This window comes from Aedes aegypti, chromosome 3 (genome assembly GCF_002204515.2).
Source record: "Aedes aegypti strain LVP_AGWG chromosome 3, AaegL5.0 Primary Assembly, whole genome shotgun sequence".
NCBI classification, from domain to species: domain Eukaryota; kingdom Metazoa; phylum Arthropoda; class Insecta; order Diptera; family Culicidae; genus Aedes; species Aedes aegypti.
This window is the reverse complement of record NC_035109.1, coordinates 140,304,840-140,329,047: the sequence shown is the minus strand read 5'-3', so window position 1 is coordinate 140,329,047 and position 24,208 is coordinate 140,304,840. Positions and strand designations below refer to the sequence as shown.

General features: G+C 40.3%; 1 protein-coding gene across 22 annotated transcripts in view; it reads right to left on the bottom strand.

The window, feature by feature from the left end:
* LOC5567588 (CDC42 small effector protein homolog) overlaps nt 1–24,208 on the bottom strand; it is a 139,186-nt gene that overhangs the window by 113,426 nt on the left and 1,552 nt on the right. The window lies entirely within an intron of this gene.

Genomic DNA, 24,208 nt, shown 5'->3' with positions numbered 1-24,208 from the left:
TTACCCCTTCCTTCCACTCCTCCGGTAGCTGTTCTGTTTCCCAGATTGTGCCTATCAGCCGGTGCAGACAAATAGCCAGCCTCTCCGGACCCATCTTTATGAGTTCAGCTCCGATACCATCCTTACCAGCAGCTTTATTGTCTTGAGCTGATGATCTGATGATCCTTAACCTCTCTCAAAGAGGGGGCTGGTTGGTTTCCATCTTCCGCAGTACTGACGAAGGCATTTCCTCCGTTGTCCCGTCCTTCATTGCCTGTGCTCTCAGCGCCATTCAGGTGCTCGTCGAAGTGCTGCTTCCACCTTTCGATCACCTCACGCTCGTCCGTCAGAATGCTCCCATCCTTATCCCTGCACATTTCAGCTCGCGACACGAAGCCGTTGCGGGATGTGTTGAGCTTCTGATAGAACTTACGCGTTTCTTAAGACCGGCACAGCTGTTCCATCTCCTCGCACTCCGTCTCCTCCAGGCGGCGTTTTTTCTCCCTTAAGAGGCGGGTCTGCTGTTGCCGTTTCCGTCTATAGCGTTCCACGTTCTGCCGTGTCCCTTGCTGCAGCATGACCACCCGCGCTGCATTCTTCTCCTCCAAAACCTCCTGGCACTCCTCGTCGAGCCAATCGTTCCGTCGACTCCGTCCCTCGTACCCGATGTTGCTCTCAGCTACATCGTTGATGACTGCTTTTACTGTTCTCCAACAGTCCTCAAGAGGGGCTTCGTCCAGCTCACCCTCTTCCGGTAATGCAGCCTCGGGGTGCTGCACGTATGCCGCTGCGACATCCGGTTGCTTGAGCCGCTCTAGGTCATACCGGGGCGGCCGTCGGTACCGTACGTTGTTAACAACGGAGAGTTTTGGGCGCAGTTTGACCACCACCAGATAGTGGTCAGAGTCGATGTTAGCGCCACGGTAGGTCCTCACGTCGATAATGTCGGAGAAGTGCCGACCATCAATCAGAACGTGGTCGATTTGCGATTCTGTCTGCTGTGGTTATCTCCAGGTGTATCGGTATGGAAGGCTGTGCTGGAAGTAGGTGCTACGAATGGCCATATTCTTGGAGGCGGCAAAATCAATTAGTCGTAGGCCGTTTTCGTTCGTCAGCCGGTGGGAGCTGAACTTTCCAATCGTCGGTCTGAATTCCTCCTCCTGGCCAACCTGAGCGTTTAGATCTCCTATGATGATTTTGACGTCGTGGCTTGGGCAGCTGTCATACTCGCGTTCGAGCTGCGCGTAAAAAGCGTCTTTATCATCATCAGTGCATCCGGAGTGAGGGCTGTGCATCCTCAACTTGCACATTCTCTCATTGATCGGCCACCACCCGATCACGCGCCTCTGCATATCGCCCATCTCTATAAAAGCTGTTCCCAGCTCATGTGTATTGCCGTAGCTCTGGTAGATGGTATGGTTACCTCTAAACGTTCGCACCATTGATCCCTTCCAACACACTTCCTGCAACGCTACGATGCCGAATCCGCGGTCCTTCAGCACGTCAGCGAGTATGCGTGTGCTCCCGATGAAGTTGAGAGATTTGCAGTTCCACGTACCGAGCTTCCAATCGCTAGTCCCTTTACGTCGCTGTGGTCTTCGCCGATTGTCCCGGTTCGTATTCTCTCGTTGATTATTCGTTGCTTGATTTTTTTACGGCTGGCTTGCAGGGCCTGACACCAACCCCCTAGATTTCCGGAAGACCATTCCCCCTAAATGTTTGCAGAAGCAAAAGCAAAAGCAAACCCCCCCTTCTCTGTCAGCATACGACCAAAGTTCCCACCGGGGGTTGGTAACCCGATCTTCCCTAAGGTTACTCGTACTTCGGCCAGTACAGCGAGGAGGTAGGGATAGGAGTTGCTGGGCAAGAGACTAAGGACCACACAATGGGGTCTATTTTATTCCTGTAGGTACGCGAGGTACCAATGGTACGCCATGCCCAGCCATTTACCGTGCTAGAGGCTTATCTATATAAATAAAAATGGAATGATGTTTGTATGTCACGAAATGGCTTGAGAACGGGCTAACGGATTTTGAAAATTCTTCCATAGTTATGTTCCTGCAGTGTTCCGACGTGTTTGTGTATATAAAAAGCAAAGGATATTTAACGGGAAAGTTGAAAAAACAGGAGTGAACGGAACTTCCATTTTGCACGGGGCGTTCCATGGCGATTTTCAACAGACTACTTGATGGCAAGACGAAGTTTGCCGGGACCACTACTTACTTTACTTTTGCTGGCTCTACGTCCTTCAAGACATGACCTGCGTCACAATGTTACGCCAACTAACTCGGTCCATGGCTGCTAACCTCCAATTCCTCGATCGCCCCACACTTCCAAGATCCTGCTCCACTTGGTCAAACCACCTAGCTCGTTGCGCTCCCCTTCGTCTTGTACCGGCCGGATTTGAGTTGAACACCATTTTTGCGGGATTGTTGTCCGGCATTCTCACAACGTGTCCCGCCCATCGTACCCTTCCAGCTTTGGCGACTTTCGTGATACTGGGTTCACCGTAGAGTTGCGCAAGCTCGTGGTTCATTCTTCTCCTCCATACGCCGTTCTCACATACTCCGCCGAAGATCGTCCTAAGCACACGTCGTTCAAAAACTCCTAGCGCTTGCAGGTCCTCTTCGAGCATTGTCCACGTCTCATGCCCGTAGAGGACTACCGGTCTTATAAGCGTCTTGTACATGGTACACTTAGTACGGAAGTGAAGTTTACCAGACCGCAAGGTCTTGTGGAGTCCATAGTAAGCACGACTTCCGGCGATGATACGTCTTCGAATTTCTCTGCTGCAGTTGTTATCCGACGTTATCAATGATCCGAGGTAGACGAATTCGTCTACCACCTCGAACTCATCCCCGTCGATCGTCACGCGTCTGCCTATGCGAGCTCTATCGCGCTCGGTTCCTCCAGCCAGCAGATATTTCGTCTTCGACGTATTTACCTTCAATCCAACCCGATCTGCTTCACGTTTCAGCCTGGTATACTGTTCAGCAACCACCTGGAACGTTCTTCCGACAATGTCCACGTCGTCAGCGAAACAGATGAACTGGCTGGATTTATTGAAGATCGTGCCCCGCATGTTGAAGCCCGCCCGTTTCATAACACCTTCTAGCGCAATATTGAACAGGAGGCAGGAAAGACCATCGCCTTGTCGAAGTCCTTTGCGTGTTTCAAACGGGTCCGATAATGCACCCGATATCTTCACACAGCACTGTACACTATCCATCGTTGCTTTGATCAGTCTAGTCAGTTTCCCGGGAAAACCATTCTCGTCCATAATCTTCCATAGCTCTTCGCGGTCGATGGTATCATAGGCCGCTTTGAAATCGATGAATAGGTGGTGCGTAGGTACTTGATATTCACGACACTTTTGGAGGATCTGCCGCAACATAAAGATTTGGTCTGTCGTTGATCGCCCGTCCACAAATCCGGCTTGATAACTTCCCACAAATCTGCTTGCCAGTGGCGATAGACGGCGGAAGATGATCTGGGAAAGCACTTTATAGGCTGCATTAAGAATGGTGATCGCTCGATAGTTCTCACATTCTAACTTGTCACCCTTTTTGTATATTGGGTATATTATTCCCTCCTTCCACTCCTCCGGTAGCTGTTCTGTATCCCAGATCCTGGCTATCAATCGGTGCAGACAAGTGGCCAACCTGTCCGGGCCCATTTTAATAAGTTCCGCTCCAATACCATCCTTTCCAGCTGCTTTGTTGTTCTTGAGCTGTTTGATAGCATCCTTAACTTCGCCTATTGTGGGAGTTGGCACGTCTCCCTCATCCGCCGTACTGATGAAGCCATTCCTCCTGCTGTCTTGATCTTCCTGCTCTGCGCCGTTTAGGTGTTCATCGTAGTGCTGCTTCCACCTTTCAATCACCTCACGTTCGTCCGTCAAGATACCTCCATCCTTATCCCGGCACATTTCGGCTCGCGGCACAAAGCCTGTGCGGGATGCATTCAGTTTCTTGTAGAACTTACGTATTTCTTGAGAACGATACAGCTGCTCCATCTCTTCGCACTCCAACTCTTCCAGGCGGCGCAACAATTCGGAAAGAATGCGGGTACTTCCCAAGAAATTGAGAGACTTACAGTTCCATGATCCGAGTTTCCAATCGTTAGTCCGTTTTCGATGCCTGGGTCTATGCCGATTGTTCCGGACCGAATTTACATTGTATGCTTCCTGTACTGATGATTTTTACGGCTGGCTTGTAAGGCCTGCACCAACCCCCTGTCTCGCCGGAGGATCATCGTGCACAGCACTGTTTAGAGTCCCACGCTGGCACTAGGACGATGACCAGCCGCTCCTAACATGGAGAACAGACGCTGTTTTGAGCCGCCCCTAACATGGAGAACAGACGCTCTGATAAGCTACACCCTCAGAAGAGAGGAGAGGAGCCCCCTTCCCTGTCAGCATACGACCAAGGATCCACCAGGGTTGGTTACCCGATCTTCCCTACGGTTACTCGTATCCCAGGCGGCACCACGGGGAGGTAGGGATAGGAGTTACTGGACAAGAGGCTAAGGACCACAAATGGGGTCTATTTTATACCTGCAGGTACGCGAAGTACCAATGGTACGCATTGTCCAGTCATTTACCACCCGGGACCACTAGTATTACAATAATAATCATATCCCTGAAAAGCGACCTGCAACCAACTATGTAATTGGAAAAGCTTGCACCATCACTGCAGGGGGCAGAAAAAGTACAAACTGTAATAAACCATCACCAATTTCGACCAAATTTTGGTGAAATTTTCATGCAAAAATTTCATGAAATCACCCCCTTTAAAACGATCTTTCGTCAAATGAGTAACGAAAACGTTCAACTCCCCAAGTTGTTTTCAGCCAATCCCGAAAAAAATCTTTTTGATATAAAAAGGTCAAAATTGTTCAAATATCGGTTCAAGAATTATTACATTTAGACGAAAAGTTTGTGTCGCTCAATGCAAAATTCAGGTATTCTCTACCCATAGACCCATTTCGCGCCAAATCGTATACCGAGCTGTCACCACCCTCTCAGATTTCAATGAAATGTTCTGGATGTGTAGACTCCTAAAAATAATGAAAATTACTGTGGACGTAATTCACGTTATGACTGAATGACATATGATGTATGTGATGGAACGACACAAAAATTTGTTCTTGAAGATGTATTCAACAAAAAATGTAATTTTACGTGTTAAAGAACACGAAAGCGATAGTATGGACGGTGGTAAACACAATTACTAACTTGAGAAAAATATCCGAATAATAAATGGAATTTTTTAAGTTAATTATAATCTTTGAAAACCATTTATTTTTTTCAGTATAGGCCACAAATGAGACAATTTTTTATGGAATTTTCGATAATTTAAAGTTAACTGATTAGACAAAATTGACTTGCCAACTGAGATTAATTGAATTCTGAGATAATTATGATTTTCATTTGTTTAGTTTGGTTCGAAAATGACACACTAAAACATTTAATTTAAGACAAGAAAAGTTTTTGCTAGAAACACATTTTTCTACTTAAAAGTGCCCATCTCGCAATGTGTGGATGGTTAGTAATAAATATAATTACTTATCTTGAGACAAAATGGCATTAAAATAAAAAATTACCATTTTTTTTAAATCGTTTTTTAGTTCTGAAAATCAGTGTGTACCACAAAAGATATTTTTTCAGTATTTTCATTCTAAAATTTAGATAATTATCTACAAGTCATGCATACAACACTTTTTTGTAAGAGTTGTTGATAACATTATTTAAAAAAATGGGGTAAACAAGCTTGGTCCATTTCAAATGATAGTTCAGATAAATTTTGGAAAAACTAAGCATGCAAGTGACTCATTAAGGACTACACATCAAGAAAGATTCATCTAAGCAACATCTGTTCGAGTTTGCGCGAGATGCGTCTAAACAAAAATTACAGTCAAAGCAGATGAAATTCCAAAAAGTTTGAAAACCTCATCTCCATATCTTCTTTGTAATAAAATAAGAGTCAGGTTAAATTTTCAACTATTAATTATTAATATTACTGGTTAACTCTCTACGTCCAAACATTCTCTTTGGGTAGATCGTGTCAAAAAATCTTACCAAAAGCAATACAAATGTTTCGAAGCCTTTTATACTGATAAAGCTCAATTAAAAATGCTCGTCAACAATAGTGACGGCAAAATATCCCGACATTTTTCTACAGTTTTACAAGTAAAAGACAAATCAGTTCACCCGTTGCCGGTTCTTCAGTCAACGATCGTTAGTAATTGTCTTGTCAAGGACGTGATGCGAAAACAGCAGCAGCGCTCAGGGTAACGGACTGCCATTAGATCAAGATGCAAGATTTTGCGCCGATGAATTGGCCACAAAATTAGTGTCAGCCAGATTAATGATTTCCGTCTACTAACATGCGTGCATGAACAAAGAGACATCTGGGAACCATCGCTGCAGGATCATTCAGCACGAAAAATGGGTATATTAGTAGCTTTTGTGTCTGCTGTCGTAAAAATAAAAATCAAATCAGTCCTTTTAATTAGGGCTGTTTGAAAATGATTGTTCATAATACGTCCAAATTATTCAACTTAATTTGTGTTCAAAGTTTATCCAATATTCATTCCTAATTATCGGGAAACGGGCAATGATCATCATCGAAGGCAATGTTTACACTGTTGCTTTGGATACGTTTACGAATGGAATCGAGCCTCTATCGAGAGTGAATTTGCGTAATTTGCTTTGCCGGTTGCAGTTTTGCTTACCAATGTCTGCAGAGAGGCAGTCTATAATGACTTTCGCAACTACTAGAGTTTGCCTTTTAAATTTCTGACTTGTGCAGTCTTTGCTCCAAAACAACAGCGAAGATAGAAGGAAAAAATCTCAACTTTGTTCACCTTAAATGAAACTGGCTATGAATATTAGTGTAAAGCAAAGTATAAAAATGGAAAGGAAATAGCACAAATAGCAAAACCCCCTAACGACCTAGTGTCCAACGAACCAAATTCGTCGATGCATGTATGTCGTTTGCATAAATATGCAACTGCTAGGGCATTCGAGTGGTTAAAATACACCACACTAGACGTGTCGTACATGGCATAGTTATGCGAACACGGTATTCAGCATAAAAGAGTGGAAGTATGCAGCCATGGGTCAAGACTTAGCGAAGACGTTGCATGGAAAGAGTGATAAAGTTTATTAAATGCAGGTTACCTTTACCAGCTCTGAAACCGTGTAACTTCTTCATACAAAGCACCCAACCAGCTCAATATGTAGTCTTCAATATGTAATTAACATTAGATTGAGGAAAAAGCAAACACTTTTAATTATGCCGCGGGCACTTAATTATTATCAGTTTTCCCGCTTGCATCCCCAAGCGAAAGCAAAGCGCAATCTTCGTGGAGTTCCTGGCCAACTCTGCAGGTTTACACGTATATTAATAAGATTTGCATAAGCGACAAACAAGCTCATTGTGAGAAAAATGCAAAGCCACTGGAAATTCATACGATACGATACAGGGAGAACCATTTTTTCGAACTATGGTGAATTCTTGAACCCAACTAGGATAAGACACAGCAATTTAGTTGCACACCCACGTCCAATCACAGACACAACTCAACCAGATATGCAGATTAGGGTGGTCCATAATCCCCAAAGTGCATAAATCCGCAATAATGTCCTAAATTCTTTAATGAAATCTTGTTTTTTTTATAACACGGAAGAGCATGTTCTTGCAACAACTTTGGCAATTTTTCCTCATCAAGTGGCAGCAAATTCATAATTAAACTTTAATTTACAAAAATACGTTAAAATTTCAACCTTGACACTTTTGATTATCTTTGACCTTCACTTCGCCGACAAATTTCCACTCGCTTGTTGACACTGGGTTGCTCTTATCTGACATTTTGGAAGGCACACAGAAAACACAATTCATCAAAAATCTTAGTTGAAATATATGGATTTGAAATAAACTCAGAAAACAAACAAAAAAAATTTTGTTTTTACTTAAACCAATAAACAAATTAAGAAAAGTGTATTTTTGACGTAAGCTCAAACGCTTAGTACAAAAATTAAAGCAGAGCTTCACTGTGCACTGTTTCTTATTGTAATTTGGGTTCCCATAGTTGCGGTATCCGTTGTTTTCTTATAGGATCTTCCATTATAAGATCACTTTACCGCATCTATTGGTACAAGTGAGTAAACATCGAGCATTTTTGAAGCTATGTAATAAATTTTGACAGTATTTCAACGATGTTTTCCTCTCTCTTTCTTTGGTTTAAACAAGGTTATCTATCGATGGGCAGTGCCGGTTCTTTTGATATGAAGATTTATTGAAAATATTATATAGTGCACTACCGCTGCTATAGGAACATTTACCCTACAGAACCACAAGAAAGGTAATTTGAAAACCCTAAATACGCAATAGAAATTAATTCACTGTCCAGGTGGCGATACAGGAAGATCAAATGTACCTTAACACATGCACATCCAATCCCCTGAAAAAATCGGAAGTCCAACTTTGACAATGTCTCTGTTATTTTCGAAAATTCTTTTAGCAATAGGACCGACCATCATTCAACGTCCGTATTAATTGACTCGACATAAATGCGTCTACTCAAAGTTATTTAGCAATATATAAGGTATCCCAGAAAATATAGGCACGACTTTACCATACTGCCATTTCAAGACTAATGCAGATAAAAATCTGATATTCACACATTTTATTCTTTCACTTATCAAGAATAGATTTTGAATTTAAAGCGATTTTTTCGCTATCTGTTTGTTGATGGTGTTACATTTCTGGAAGCTCTTCTTATCAGTATTGCACAAATCGCGTTATTTCTGAGCGACTTTGCTGTACGAAATTTGTGCTGGGTCATAAAGTACGTACAATAAAAATTTGAAAACAATATACACTCCCGTGCAAAAGTTTAGGTTCACCCCCTCAAAAACATATAAAAGTGTTCTGTCCATATCTCTGTGATTACACGTCCAATTGAAACTCTTTAAGCCGCATTCGAAAGGCAAAGAGTTATTCTTACTTCGTATGTATTTTTCCAAAAACATTTTTTAAATTTTGTATACTAAATTTTTACTTAAAGTTGTGACATTTTTCAAAAAAACACACTGAAAAATCATATCTAATTTCCTCAGCATTGGGTCGACCAAAATTTTAAATCAAAGTGTCATTAGAATCGTAATCTTATATTCTTTGAAGGGACCCCACGAAGTTTTGGCGGAAAAATCTGGAAAGTATTCAAAATCAATGAAACAGTCAGTTAAGTCATCGTGCATAAGTTTGGGTTCACCTCTCAGTATGATGCAAATCGTGCAAAAGTTTGGGTTCACCTGAGCCGCACGCACATCATTTTTGTCAATATCTCTGCTATTTTTCAACCGATTTTAAAAGCTTAAAGCTTTTTTCAGCGCAAATAATGGCGCGTACATGATTGGTTTGAGATTTCACAGATTTAAGTAAGTTCAGGTGAACCCAAACTTTTGCACGATACACCATACTGAGGGGTGAACCCAAACTTTTGCACGATGACTTGACTGTCTGTTTCATTGATTTTGAATACTTTTCAGATTTTTCTGCCAAAATTTCGTGGGGTTTCTTCAAAGAATATAAGATTACGATTCTAATGACACTTTGATTTAAATTTTTGGTCGACCCAATGCTAAGGAAATCAGATATGATTTTTCAGTGTGTGTTTTGAAAAATGTAACAACTTCAAGTAAAAATTTAGTATACAAAGTTCAAAGAATGTTTATGGAAAAATACATACGAATTAAGAATAACTCTTTGCCTTTCGAATGCAACTAAGAGAGTTTCAATTGGACGTGTAATCACAGAGATATGGACAGAACACTTTTGCATGTTTTTAGGATGTGAACCCAAACTTATGCACGGGAGTGTATTTATCATTGCCGATACGATAAATGATCAGACTATCACTTATTTAATTGGAAATTATAAACTTAAGTATATGAAATATGAAAAGAAACTAAAAACCCGATTTCATCTGTGGTCGTTTTTTGAAAGGGTCAAAAACAAGTCAGTGTGTATACAATGAAACATGTAAAAACCTAAAATTTTTGTTGTCCATCCAAAAGTATAGATATTTGACACAAAAAAAAATCGAAATGAAATAATTTTATTTATATTGAAAATACCTGAAAAACTATGATTTCGTGAAGTTATCGTATGTGGAGCGAAAAACTAGCGATTTTTCAGATTTTTACCATTTTGTCAAATGTTTTCTAGCAAAGTCAAATAAAATTTTAAGCAAAAAATCTTGTGGAACGTCTTAGATACATTGAATTCACTACATCGAAGGATATTGAAAAAAATATTCAAAACTAACTTCTTTTAATGTATTCGAATAATTTGAGCAGAATTTCAAAAGGGAAACTAAAAAGTAGATTGGAGTACCTTGTACTTTTTAATTCCGTTTAAATGGTCGGTTCTATTTAGGACGGAATTAAAATGTACAATCTATTTTTTAGTTTATTCATTCATTACTAGTTAAGTTCCAACTAAACACAAAAGTAGGATCTGTGCTGGCTTTAAAATTTTAATGTAGAAGTTTATTATTTCAAACCAAATTTTCACAGACAGCATTTAAAATGACCCAAGGATATATTGTCTGTTTCATTCACAACAAAACGCGCCGCCAACTTTCGAACAGACTGAAAAAAATCATCGCCAGCAAACCAATCAAAGGAGGTGCTTTGCTTTTGTGTTGGCAAGACTGGGGAAACGTCAAATGCCAGAAAATAAATCAAAGGAGGTGATTTGCCATTGTGTTGGTAAGACTGGTGTAACGTAAAATTCACAGCGGTTGCTTGGCTGGCGACGATTTTGGCGACGGTTTCACCGGCGACGATTACAAATCGTCGCGTCCGATAGGGTGCAAAATTTACAATATACAAAAATATAAAAATATTTTTTTGTTTGAAAAAATATTGTGATTCTCGTTATCGAAGTCGTGCCCATACTTTCTGAGACACCCTATACCTTTCCTAGCATTTTAGAAAATACAATAAAACTAAATTCAAAGCGATGACATATACTTTTTTCGACATGAAATTCATTGTAGAAGTGCAGCGAAAATATTTAAGTTTCTTGGTTACACTCAAAATTTATTTCCCTGGAAAACCATAACAAACACTCTTTACCTTAAACTGTTTGCCCCTAAAACAAAATTCAAAGAGATGGCTTGTAGTTTCATTGGCATAAATTTGATTGTAGTAGTCCAGTGAATATTTTGCTTATACAAGAGCAGTGAACATATTTGAGCAGACATAGAAATGTTGGGTTACACTTAGAATTTGTTTTACCAAAAACCTACAAGAAACCCTAGATTTTTAAACTCTCTGCCTATATATGAATATATAGCAATGTTATATATATTTTTAGCATAAGCTTACTTCTAGAAATTCAGTGAGCATATTTGTGAAGAAATAGTAAATTTTGAAAACATTCTCAATTTATTTTACTAAGAAGAATAGCAAAATAACTTATTTATATAACTACTTGCCCATGAATCGTGTTTCGAAGCGATGACATGTAGTTTTTAGTAATAAATTTGATTGTGTAGGAACAATGATTATATTTAAGTACAAGAATCCTAGTTTTTGAACTTGTTAGCCCATAAATCGAAATTCAAAGTGATGACATACTTTTTTCGGCATTATTTGCTTGTAGAAGTAAAATAAAAAAAATCAAATCACACTCCAAATTTCATTTGCTAAAAATTTTAGACCCTCGTTGTTTTGAATTATTTGATAGTTAATTCAAACATGAAGCAATTTCATTAAACTTTATTTCGTCATATATTTCATTATAAAAGTCTAGAAGGAAAATAAAAGGGGGAAACATATTTTTTAGTGAACAAATTCACTAGTCATCGCATTAAATTTTGATTAAAAGACAAATAGTTCTATACTATTTTCGTATTTCTAGTGAAATAATTTGAGTATAGTAAAACTATCTGTTTCTACCAAATATGTTCCCTGATTAATATTAAAAAAAAGTTACATGTCTTTGCTTTAATTTTTGATTTGCAGGACAAAATTTAGGTCTTTCGTAGTTTTCCAAGTAAAATAAATTTCGATTTCTGTTTGATCATGTTCACGAGACTTCTGAGCAATTCTCGCTGAAATCAGTCCGCCATCGGCACCCATCGTTAGAATTCCAATTTTATGTCACTGATTGCTAGTTTTCGATAAAACTTAAGGGTGGTCCTTTCGGTTTTCTCAAATTGGTGGACCCCTCGTACGCCAGCTAGCTAAACAGTTTGCGAAATTTGGGTAATTCTTCACGTGATTTGTCTCATATTTCCCTTGGAACACATAGCAAACTTAGTGGCATCGTATAGAGAAAGGATATACCTTTCATTTAAACTTGAAAAAAAAAATTGGCGGCCATTTTAAATTTGAATTTTAAACCATGAATTTTGTTAGAAAAATCTATTTTTTACCATTAGCGCAACGCTCGTTTTGAATTCTGAGATCACCATCAGAAAGCTGAGGAAAAATTGCGTAAGATAGGCTACAAAAACTAGGTTAGCAATGGTTAGAATGGATCCTCATCATAGACTGTATTTTTATGCAAAAAACTATGTACATATGTTTTATGGAAACATAACTTTATATGACAATATCGGGACTTAAGCACAACTGTGGGATACTTTGGGCGTTAAGGGGTTATAAGAACATTGAATCTTTATTATTTTTCGACAAACACTGCGACTAGTGTTTACGTTCAAAATCTTTCGAAATTTCTTATGCATTAAAATATACAGTTTGTGCTCATAATAAAGAAAAATATCTTAATTGTTTCACATGTTTGGCTTAACGACATTGATTGGGCAAAGGGAAATCATCAAAAAGCTGGAACAAGTTTGGAAGATTTTTTTGTATCGCAGATGGTCAAAAAATCATGGTGAGAACCTCATAGCAGAGGTTCGTACGACGTTTAGTCAACAATGGAATAGTAAAAGCCAAAGGATGTCACTTATGGCACAATGAATCTTATGCATATTTTCAAACTAAAATTACATTTGAAGGATGGAAATAAAGCTATTTGATACAGGATACAGGACTTTGAAATTTTCAAGTTTAGTACGTCACAGTCCTTAATTGGCCTTTTTTTCTATACATTTCTTGCGTTCCATACAGACGTATCTGCAGTGATCGACTTCACTTCACTCACTTCCTATTTAGATCAGTACACAAAATTCATTCGATTCTAGGAACATTTTACGTTACGGGATGACGAAGGACGATTAGTATATTCTACTGAATCAAAACATAACGATCTAAAACATTCGCCCGGTTAAGAAGCTAAACAGAAAATCTATGAATATAAGTCAATCACTGCAGTTACGTCTTTACGATACGCGAGATTTGATCTATTTTCTACATAAAAACATCAAGCTTGTTGAGCCCCCTTGAACTTGATGGATGTCAACCAATGTTTCCATGAGTAGCTTTTGAGGGTCCAAATGAACAAATTTGGGGCGTGTAACATAAGTTTTTTACGGTTTGATTTTTCCCACATGGAAATGGGCCACCTTGATGTAGAGTTCCGAACGACACACGAAAAACCTCCGGTTAAAAGGCAATTCATTTGAATTGGCTATTAATTTCTCGGTACGAATCAAACATTGTTCTATTGCTCATAAATTTACGTTAATCTATCTGAGCAAGTTGTTAACAATACGCGGAAAGCAGCGGAGCAGAAGCAGACGAAAAAGAAAAAAAAACTTGCCAAACGAGAGAAAGTTGATTCGAGTAGATGCAGAAGACGGCGCGCGGCCTAGCGTAAGATTGGTTTGTCGCGCTGAGTTGAGTTGCGGCCTGCGCATGTGAAGAACTCCTCCAAAGTGCTGACTGCCACTCGTTACATTTGTTTTTCATTTCTTCCCGCGCACTCTCGGCAATGTTTCGAATCGGTGGACGGAGGAAAACTTGTTCCAATGTGTATAAGTTATGGTACTGATTTTTAGAAGGTTTATTGCTTCACGAGAAAAGACTTTGGTCGATTGTTTTAAGACTTCGACACTGAATCACGTAAATGGAGGAATTGACTCCTGAGGTTTTTTCAAAATTTTAAAATGTTTCCAAAAGGGCTTAGAGCCATGGTTCAATTGAGAAATTCTATTTTCTAAATTTTTGTTTCCTAATATAGAAAAAACGTTTTTAGATTTCTGTTTGCAGATCCTGCCATATAATTCTCACAGCAAAATCGCGAGTGCGTTGAAATTACCTTCTCCTCATTTTTTTAAGATCAAGAGTTTAAGATCATCGTTTATAATCACGGATTCGAGTATTATTTCACATTTCGGTATTGCCATACCCCTTGCTTCAACAATGGAATTAGTTAAAGCTTCGAGAACATTATCAACATCAAGTTTTTTTTTGCAAAGAAATGTTAACATCAAGATTACTATCGATGTATGTCTCATTTCCAGCCGGCTCGAAAATACTTGAATGTACAGCTGATGTGATTGAGAATCGTGTTATGGTATATTTGAATCAAAATCATCGTGAGTAACCGTGAGTGATCATCGTGAGTAGGCCACAAAGGTGACTAGAGCGACAAAAATGCCTAAGTGTACCATGATGTCATTGAGGTGAAAGCATGATACAATTATCGTATTAAAACATTTCTGTGGATTCGCAAATCTTAAAGATCTGAAATAAGTTGTGGTGCAGCGAACTTTTGAAATCATCAAAATAAAACTACGAGATTTATGCAATTCAATGATTTTTTGAATTGCTTTTGAACAAAAGCTTGTTGAGCATGTAAAACATGTACTCTGCGACAATTTTGTGTGTTCGAAAATTTCTCGAAATAATGGTATTCTTTACGTACCGCAAGATGCTTTCCTTACCAGCAAAAACATATGAGTTCAAAAATATGGGAAACGTGTCGAAACATGCAGACCTATATGAAATCATTACAATGAACCATGGTTTTCCCATTCGTGGCGCTTATGTCTGTACCTCTATGATAACTCAATAATCAACAACATCCGAAAAACGCAACCTCTGCAGAAAGATGAACTATAAAAAAAACTACTTCTGTAAGTTAACGGGTATAATACGGAATTAGTGGTTCCAGCTAACGAAGCAAACCGCGGAGGAAACAAGTACACTGCCTAATCTCTCTCGTTGTACACTTTCATCGTCAACGAAAAAATATAGGTTCCACTTATTTTTTCGTTGTTAACCGCTCCGTAACATCTCGCTTGGCGGCAGACGGAACATGCTGCATGACGGAGTTATCGCCGTACAGTCCGAGGAGTTATTGGGGGGAACATCCACCATCAGTGAGGGCACCGTTATTCCAGGTCCCGGATCACTCGCGAAGAGTCGATCAATTGAAAGTACATACTAAAGCGAAAAAAACACAGCATCACTTGGATTGGCTGTAGGGGAACTAGGTGTAAAATGCGCCGTCGGGGTGAGACGCGACAACGCAATATCTCCAAGATAAAAGGTATTTTAGTCAACTTCGTTCAATTCATGCGATATCGATATCACTATAAACTTTAACGCTTCTTGCGGGAAACATTTCCTAATTTCTACATCAAAAATATTAAATCTCAAAATGATTTTGGCCATTTTGAATTTTACGTAAAAATTCGTGTGGAACTGGGAGGCGCGTTAGACTCCGCTGTTCTGAAAATCGTTGACTGTGGTTTCATTTCTTTTAAATTTAATTTCGTGGATACCATTGCCTCAATCTAAAGATTGAGTAATTCCAAGAAGCTTCCCAAAGCGAGCGACTCAACCAGGACAAAGATTTCGACAAAATGCACAGTTAAAATTGAGTTTTCCTTCAGATGGCACATATTACCCCGTCTTCCCCTACTGTCTGGTGATGTTGTTAATACGAAAGCATCCCATTTCCCACTCGGAGTCGCCTCTCTATACCAGTCGTTGTCATTATTCGCAATCTATGTGCACTGTTTGGGGAAACAGAGGTCGCAAAAAGGTGGACGGTGAACGGTTTTCAGCAGCCCAGTCTTAACTCACTTAATCATCTCCTCTTGAATTGAATCAACGCGATGGCTCCGGAATCGTGGTGCAAAATGATCCACTTGTATCGGAAAGAAAGTGCAAATTCAGACTCAATGGTTTGCAAGAAATGTCCGGTGCTAATGAATCCTACACGCAATAAATTATTACTCTGCAGCTAATTTTGAATATGAATAATTTTGAATAGAAAAGCTAGTCTACATAATCACGTTATTTTTTTTTTTCGTCATATTCACCCCTATTCTTGTTTACGTTCGAAAACCGTTTAGTATTCCCATTCACGCCAGCAAACTCAAGTGGATCGATGAGTCGAACGAATAGGATTCGATCGAAAATTAGATCCACCGTTAACAAGAATGAGTATGATTATCTTCATTATCAATATTTATAAGGTGTATTTGTGGTTGATTACATTTTTAAAGCTAGGTATGTATCATATATCAATTAATCGTTCTTGACAAATGATATACATATGTAAAGTGAGAATTATTTAGAACAAAATATAAATTTGAAAGCCCCTGGCAATATTTTATATCCTTATCAAGTAATGTACAGAAAGTAGCATTCCGTTCTTGATTAATAAAATATAGGGTTCTTCTTCTTTCTGGCGTTCGTCCCCACTGGGACAGAGCCTGCTTCTCAGCTTAGTGTTCTTATAAGCACTTCCACAGTTATTAACTGAGAGCTTACTATGCCAATGACCATTTTTGCATGCGTATATCGTGTGGCAGAAGTACGAAGATACTCTATGCCCTGGGAAGTCGAGAAAATTTCCAACCCAAAAAGATCCTCGACCGATGGGATTCGAACCCACGACCCTCAGCTTGGTCTTGCTCAGGCGTTGCAGAATTCGCTCTCATTTGAGAATGAAGCACGATCAAAGCAAACAAAGAAAAACATCCCATCTGTTGCGGTCCACGATCGTCATTGTATCGCAAGGTGTAACAAGTCTGATAAATGGAAGCAGCGAGCGAGAGCCCCAACGAGAGAGCGATGATAAAATCCATTTTTCTCGCTTGTTTACCGTTGGGGATAGGTGTTTTTCTTTACTGGCACGATAAACAATCCACGAACTTCCAATAACAACAGTGTCCCCCAGGCTTGGAGCATGTTTAGAGGGGTTTTATCATGCACTACAATCCCCCCAATCTGATCAAACTTGTAGCAGTATACGATAAACAGTTTCTCATAATGTGCAGCATGTTATGATAGTTACAGAGAGCGATACGTGAGAGATTCTCTCAGTTTTCTCAGGATTCAATCCCTGCTTGCTGAATAGCTGCGCGTTTACCGCTACGGCTATCTGGGCCCCATGTAGGGTGCCGGTACCAATGGTTGTAATGTACCAGTAGATTGGGCTATGGAATAAAACGAACATTTTTCGATAAAAACGACAACATGTGCTATTTTTGGTGGATCCTAGATAGTCTCTAGTATTTTTTTTTTTTTTTTTTTTTTTTTTATAAAAGTACGTTTATTGTCGATTTTGTTTAGATAAAAATTATACAGATAATAATTTATTAAACTCCGACTTGAAAAGCAAAATTTAGTTCATCAGAATCTACCTGACCATTGCTATTATCAATGAAGGTGACGTAAACGACTAAGTGCTTCAAAATTAAAATTCTATTTCTCGTCGATAACCGCTCCAATGATGGTCGTATTAGTTCACCGCAGTCAAAAAAACGTCGATCTCCTGTTGTGACTGCCATCAGTTTTTGCCGCAACAGTCTGCTTGCTTCATGCACTCTAGCACAATCAAAAAATTTGTGCTGTAAAGTTTCAACTGCCGTACCACAGTGCAGACACTGATCCCCGTCCGATCGTCGCATTCTATACAGAAGTCGCCGGTGTGTTACCTTCTGGTTTACCCACAAGTAAAGATTGCTCTTTTCAACAGATGAAAGGCCACGCATCGAAATGTTTTTCCAAACTCGAGTCCAGTTGCTGTTCGCATTCTCCAATTCCACTTTCGGCCTATCCGTTCTCTCGATGAGGAATTGGTTGATTAGATCGGCGGAGGGGTGTTGGCGGATTTGGAAGGGGAGAGTGGGATAACTGTTCAGGATAAGCTTAATGCAAGGAAGATCAGAAATGATATTTGCTTGGGGGGGATTTACTTGGTGAAGGAGGGAAGAAAAGTAGGGAAGGGATTCGATCTCATGTAAGTGACGGTTGATTAATAATGACTTACATTTGAATGTTGGTAAGTGTAATTTCAATCCTCCATCCTCTTTTTTTCGTGCCAACTGTTGCATGGGGACGTTTGCTGTCATTCCTCGAAAAAGATATCTCCGCATAGTTGCAGTAAGTTTAGCAAGATGTGCCGCCGTTGGCGCCAACTGGGCGCCAATATACCACATCTTCGACGACAGGAAGGTGTTCAGCAATGTCACTTTCTGTTGCAGTGTTAAGCCTCGCATTGAGTGAAGCCATATTTGTCGGGTAAAGTTAGCTACCAGAGTGTCCCAGTTCAGCGAAACCATTTCCCGCACTGAGTTGGAAAAAACTACACCGAGTATTTTCATAGTATTATCAGTGCGAAGCCATGGTACAATCAGCAGGTTGTTTAGTACACCAACGTCAATCGCGATGGTTTTGGCTTCATTCATTCGTGCTCCAGATACTCGACCAAATCTCCTGAATAGATTCCTCATTTCATTGATCTGGTCTATACTGGTGACAATGGCACTGATATCATCAGCGTACGCAACAACTAGATCTCCTCCACACACTTGTTCCAATCTTCGTAGAAGAGGGTGAAGGTAGAGAACGAATAAGTGCATGGATAGAGGATCCCCTTGCCGAACCGATCGTTGTATCGGAAATGATGCCGAAAGATGCCCGTTGATTAACATTCGAGAGGAGGATGCTGCTGCAATGTTAGATAGGAGATCAACCAATGCTGTGTTGATGCCCATATTACGCATCGTTCTGAACAGAAACGTGTGGTCCACCCGATCAAACGCATGATCTAAATCGAAGCCGATCAGTTTAGCAGTACGTCGGTTTGCCTTCAGCTGCGCTATTTTATCCTTTATGGCGAGTGTAGCTTGAAAGATATTTTTCCCATCGTTTGAGCATTTTTGCGAATCGGTTAACACGTTGTGTGTCCGAAGCACATTTTCGAGCCGATGTTTCAGGATACGTGACAGGATTTTATAATCAAAATTGATTAAACTGATTGGTCGGTAAGAACGAGCGGTGTCTCCCGCCCCTCGTTTCTTTACCAACACAATCACCCCATCCATAAACTGAGCGGGGAAGTTTGATCTAAGGGCTTCGTTCATGATTAGATTCAGCTCACGATGAATCACATCAAACGCCCGCAGGTAGAACTCTTTGGGTAGGCCGTCGGGGCCAGGAGATTTTCTAGATGCGCTTGTTCGGATTGCTGTTAGAATATCGCATGTTGTGATGTCATCCATGCAGGCTGTGTTTGTGTTGTCTTGCTCAGGGATGATTCGCTCGCAGTCAAACGTACCTCCTGCTTGCTCCTCTTCCACCGGTTCGCGTGCATACAAATCGGTGAAATATCGTACCATTTGGTCCCGAATCTCATCGGGATCGTCGATCACTTCGTCTCTTTCGTTGCGCAGCTGTTCGATAGTTGTTTTGCGCCTCGCTCTTTCTCCGAGTTGGAAAGTGGATATTGGTTCTCCGGCGACAAAAGTTTCATTTATTCGGAAGAACATTTCCGAAAACCGTCGCTGATGCGAAAGCATTTCGGCTTTCACTTGGTTGATCGTGGTGAGCATTGCGCGGTTGTTGTGGTAGCTATCATATGCTTACCGTAGTCGCTCATATAGCCGCTGCTGTTCACGATGAAAGTCATCGAAAGCAAGTTTCGATTTCCATCGAAAAAAGGATTGGATTTTGGGTTTAGCACATGACAGCCACCATTCCATCCACGATGCGTAATTACGACGCTGGCGAGTCCAATACTGCCATCGTGTTTGCAGCTCGTTAATGTTTTCTGTTGTGAGGACATGTGGGCGGAGGGACCAGTAACCTCTGCCAGGTATTCTGTCAGGAAGAGGAAGCAGCATTCTCACTGTAACTGCTTTGTGATCCGAGAAGCAACATACATGTACACATGTTGTTCTCAGATGTTCTCGCAAGCTGTCGCTGACATAGATTCGGTCGAGCCTGGACGACGAATTGTATGAAATGTATGTGTGGCCCGGCTCGCGTGATCGAAGCCGTTGCCAGACGTCATGCAGCCGAAGTTGCTGTATGGTATTTTGAAGTGCGGGGCTTGAGTTTGGCCCTGTCGCGTCGGATTGCCGAATCACGCAGTTAAAATCTCCACCGAATACGACATGATCGGTGCGGTGGCGGAGATAGTATGCGACAGTGTTGGTAAAAAAACGTTCGCGTTCGGCACGAAGAGCCGAGCCTGACGGAGCATACACGTTACAGAAAGTAGTGTTATGGACACGTAGAGCAAGCAGACGTCCATCCAGGCTCTTCTAGATGTGCGAGAATTTAATGTGCTCTTTTAGAGCGATTGCTGTTCCTCTCCTTGCTTGATCCACGTTACAAACTACATTGTACCCAGGCAGGTTGAGTTGTTCGTTCTCCACTTCTTGCAGGAAAACAATATCGAGTTCGACAGAGCGGATGAACGTGCGGAGTGCGTTTATTTTTGTTGGATTGGTGATCGTGTTTATATTAATTGTACCGATATTCACACTAGTGTACTCCATTATTGACGGATATCATCCCCGGAGGCTCGGTCATGTTCGTTGGTGCTTTCGTTGTTGGATCGCAGCTTCTTTCCTGGTGGTGATGATCGTCTCGTTCGTAGTCGTCGGTTGCTGCTGGATTGATACGATGCTTGCGAGCTATCCGTTTCGTTGCCATCAGCTCTTCGCAATGTAGTGAAGCTGCCAATCGGGGTTGGTGTCGGTGGGATTTGGATAACGGGATGTACTCCGGCAGGTTTGGCTGCGGGAGGAGCCATGTCATACGTTTGCTGTATGTTTGATGGAGATCGGGTCTTGTTCATAGGTGTTGGTTGAATTGGATTGCTCGGTTGTGGTTTTGGTTGGAGGTTGTTCGGCTTTGCCGGTTTTCTGAGCACTTGCTGCTTCGCAACGTTGGCATACGACTGGTCTGCTGATAGCTTTTGTACCAACAGTTTTTTGTTTTGTACACACGGAATACCGACATGTACAAACTCTAGGCAGTGCAAGCATGTCTGCCGCTGCCCCCTGTAACCTACCGCCGTGTCTTCTCCACGAATTGTCACGAGGGAGGGAATGTTTCTCTTCACCACCATTCGAGCGATACGCACACCAGTTTTAACGCCACCGAAAACGGAGCGTTCATCCCACAGGAGATCGCGGACGTTAAGCACATCGCCGTATTCGGCGAGAAACTCGGCGATTTGGTCGTTGGATATGTCGTTGGAGAGGTCGAACAGACGCACTTCCACTGCCCCGTCCTCCATCATGATCCGCAGTTTGTAACTCTTTCCGTCAAACACGAAATCGTGCTTGTTGTCGTGCTGTTGGACGATCGTCTCAGCAAGCTCTAGGCTGTTGACCTCCACGAAGGTGCACCCGAGTCGCTTACTCGGCTGGAGAAGAAGCACATTTTCTCGCGTGAGGCCGAGTTCTTTCCCAACGAATTTATGTATTTCATCGTGGGAAAGCTGCTTCGGAAACTGCGAGTAGTCAACACGGAATGTGTTTTCGCGGCGCGGCATCGCGAAAAACGACGACGCGGTTACTGCGAAACACGGCACTAATAGCAACGGTGTCAATAACTGACAAAAACGTACGTAATAGTCTGTGATCGACTTCCGATGATCGCTCTCTATACAATCGACTGATCGGCTCGGAAGTTGAGCTCTAACTGAGTATAGTCAATTTGCCAAATTTCAGCTTTTTATTTTATCAAAAAGTCATATAAATAATAAAGTTTATGCAAAAAAAAAATGCTCCCTTGCACCTTGTGGCTGTTGCTCCCTTGTGGCTGTCGTGTTCTAGTAGTGGATCAACGGATGGAAGCAGTTTTTAAGATGGATGTATAAAAATGAAGAAAAGCCCTAGAGATGATCTTTATGCTTCATTCGAAACATATTAATTGCTGTTCCGAGGGAAAAATGTTAAACCTATGTAAAAATTTATCATTTTGTTTAAAATCTCTTGTATCATTCCCGAACGTCTACTACTGGAGCACTAGCGCATCTACTGGAACACGTGTACCAATAGTGGCTCAATAGATTTTATGTTAAAAAAAATAGTTTTATCACTCTTTTTATATTTTTCCCATATAGTAGAGGTTGAAGTCTTTCTGTTGACGCCAAAAGATCTTGGTTAAGGCTTTTTGTTATTTTGTTATGATTTTTTATAGCTTAGGTAGTCCACTAATGGCACCGTCAGTTGGACCAATTTCAAAATCGGACCTCTAGCTATCGTCCAATCAGCTTGCTTTCCTCTATACGTAAATTTTGAACAGATTTATGGTTCAAATCATTGCCAATGAGCGAGCAGTTTGGATACCAATGATCGCTAAGAAGAGCCTCCCGGAGGAGACTCCGTTACCGTTACGCATATGTGCATTTTAAGCTTCTTCAAGAATTGCTTAAAAACTGATTTAAAACTTCAAGTTAGTGAAAAGTTCAAAAAATGTTACCTTTGACAGTAGTGGAAAGATTAAAAATATCTAAACATGGTTAGCTTTGTTGTGAAAAAAGAACAACATTTTCAAGAAACATTGTGTAACAAACAGATCAAATCATTTAATTAAACTGAATTACAATATGTTCGAACATAACGATTTTCTACAACTTATGGTTTCTAGATTTGCAGCTCGAAAATGTTCGCTCAAAACGATTTTCCCGGTGATCATCTAAAATTTCCGGGATTTCCCGAATTGTTCCCGATATGAATTCAAATTCCCGTCTTATTCACGCTTTTCCCGTTTATCTCTGACGTAAGTCTTGGCAACTCATTGCAGAATCCTGGATTCCTTCATTGTATTTTAGACTATGTATTCTTCACAAAAACGATCCATCTCTGCTATTGCTTACAACAATGAACACAGTAGTTTTCTATAAAAAGGTTGCTGGTCAGTAAAAGATGAATCCCCAAGCAACCAAAAGTTCAGATTTCACTTTATAGGTGAACTTAGAAGTTCACAGTTAGTTCAGATCTGGTTCCATGAAACTTTATTATTGATTAATAAGAAATAATACTCTACAAACTACCTGAGCTGCCACCAAAGTAGACTATTCGTAAAATAAATCTTTTATTTTGCATTTTGTTTAGGCTTATTATATAGCTTAACAGCATTTTCTTTAGCGGCATAAGCGAACCGATAGTGAACTAAAGTTTAATTAATTACATAAGCCAACAAAGTATGCCATTTTATCTGTACTTTTAGTTGCTTGGATTGAACACGCTTTCCCGGTAAGCTTTTGCGTATTTTTGTGAAAATTATTGATAGATGTTAGAGGATATTATTAATTAATTAGGTGTTCTAGAAATATTTTTTTAAGAATAATTGCTAGATTTTTGCTAGATCACTTGCAAAAACTTTTATTGACTGTGTGCATGAGTCGTAGAAGCAAACATCTATTTTTTACCGGAATAATCGGATTCAGGCATATCTTGCAAACTTATATGCGGTTTTTTGGAATAGGCTGAGTATCCTAATAACTACCGCTAAGGGTATGTGCCCTATTCCAGGTCCTTGGTAAACGTCCAATAGGATCCATGGGCAAATAATTATTTTTATTATTATTATCTATCTTTGTTAGGGATTTTTAACCCACGGCTGGCCTATCTCAAACGAAGTTACTTGGTAATTTCGCTAGATTCTATGTTATTTTTTCTCGAGATCCTTTTTGGTAAATATTTTCAGAATTCCTTTCAAAATCTACGATATCCTGTGAAAATCATAACAAATGCCAAGGGCAAATCGGATCTTATGTCTGATAATTTTATGTATTCTTCTTAAGATATTTTGCAAAACATGCATGATTCTTGACAGAATGTATGCGATATTTTTGGAGAGTCTGCTATGAATCGAACCAAGCAACTATAAATCTCCCTCCTCTAGCGGGATCTATTCCAATTGTATTGTAATATCAAAAAGAATAATTACAGCCCGAGCCGGAGTACTCGCGGTAATTCGAGGTAAGCATAAAATTCTTTAAAATGTGTATAATTCCATTAGGGGCTGTCCATTAACGTG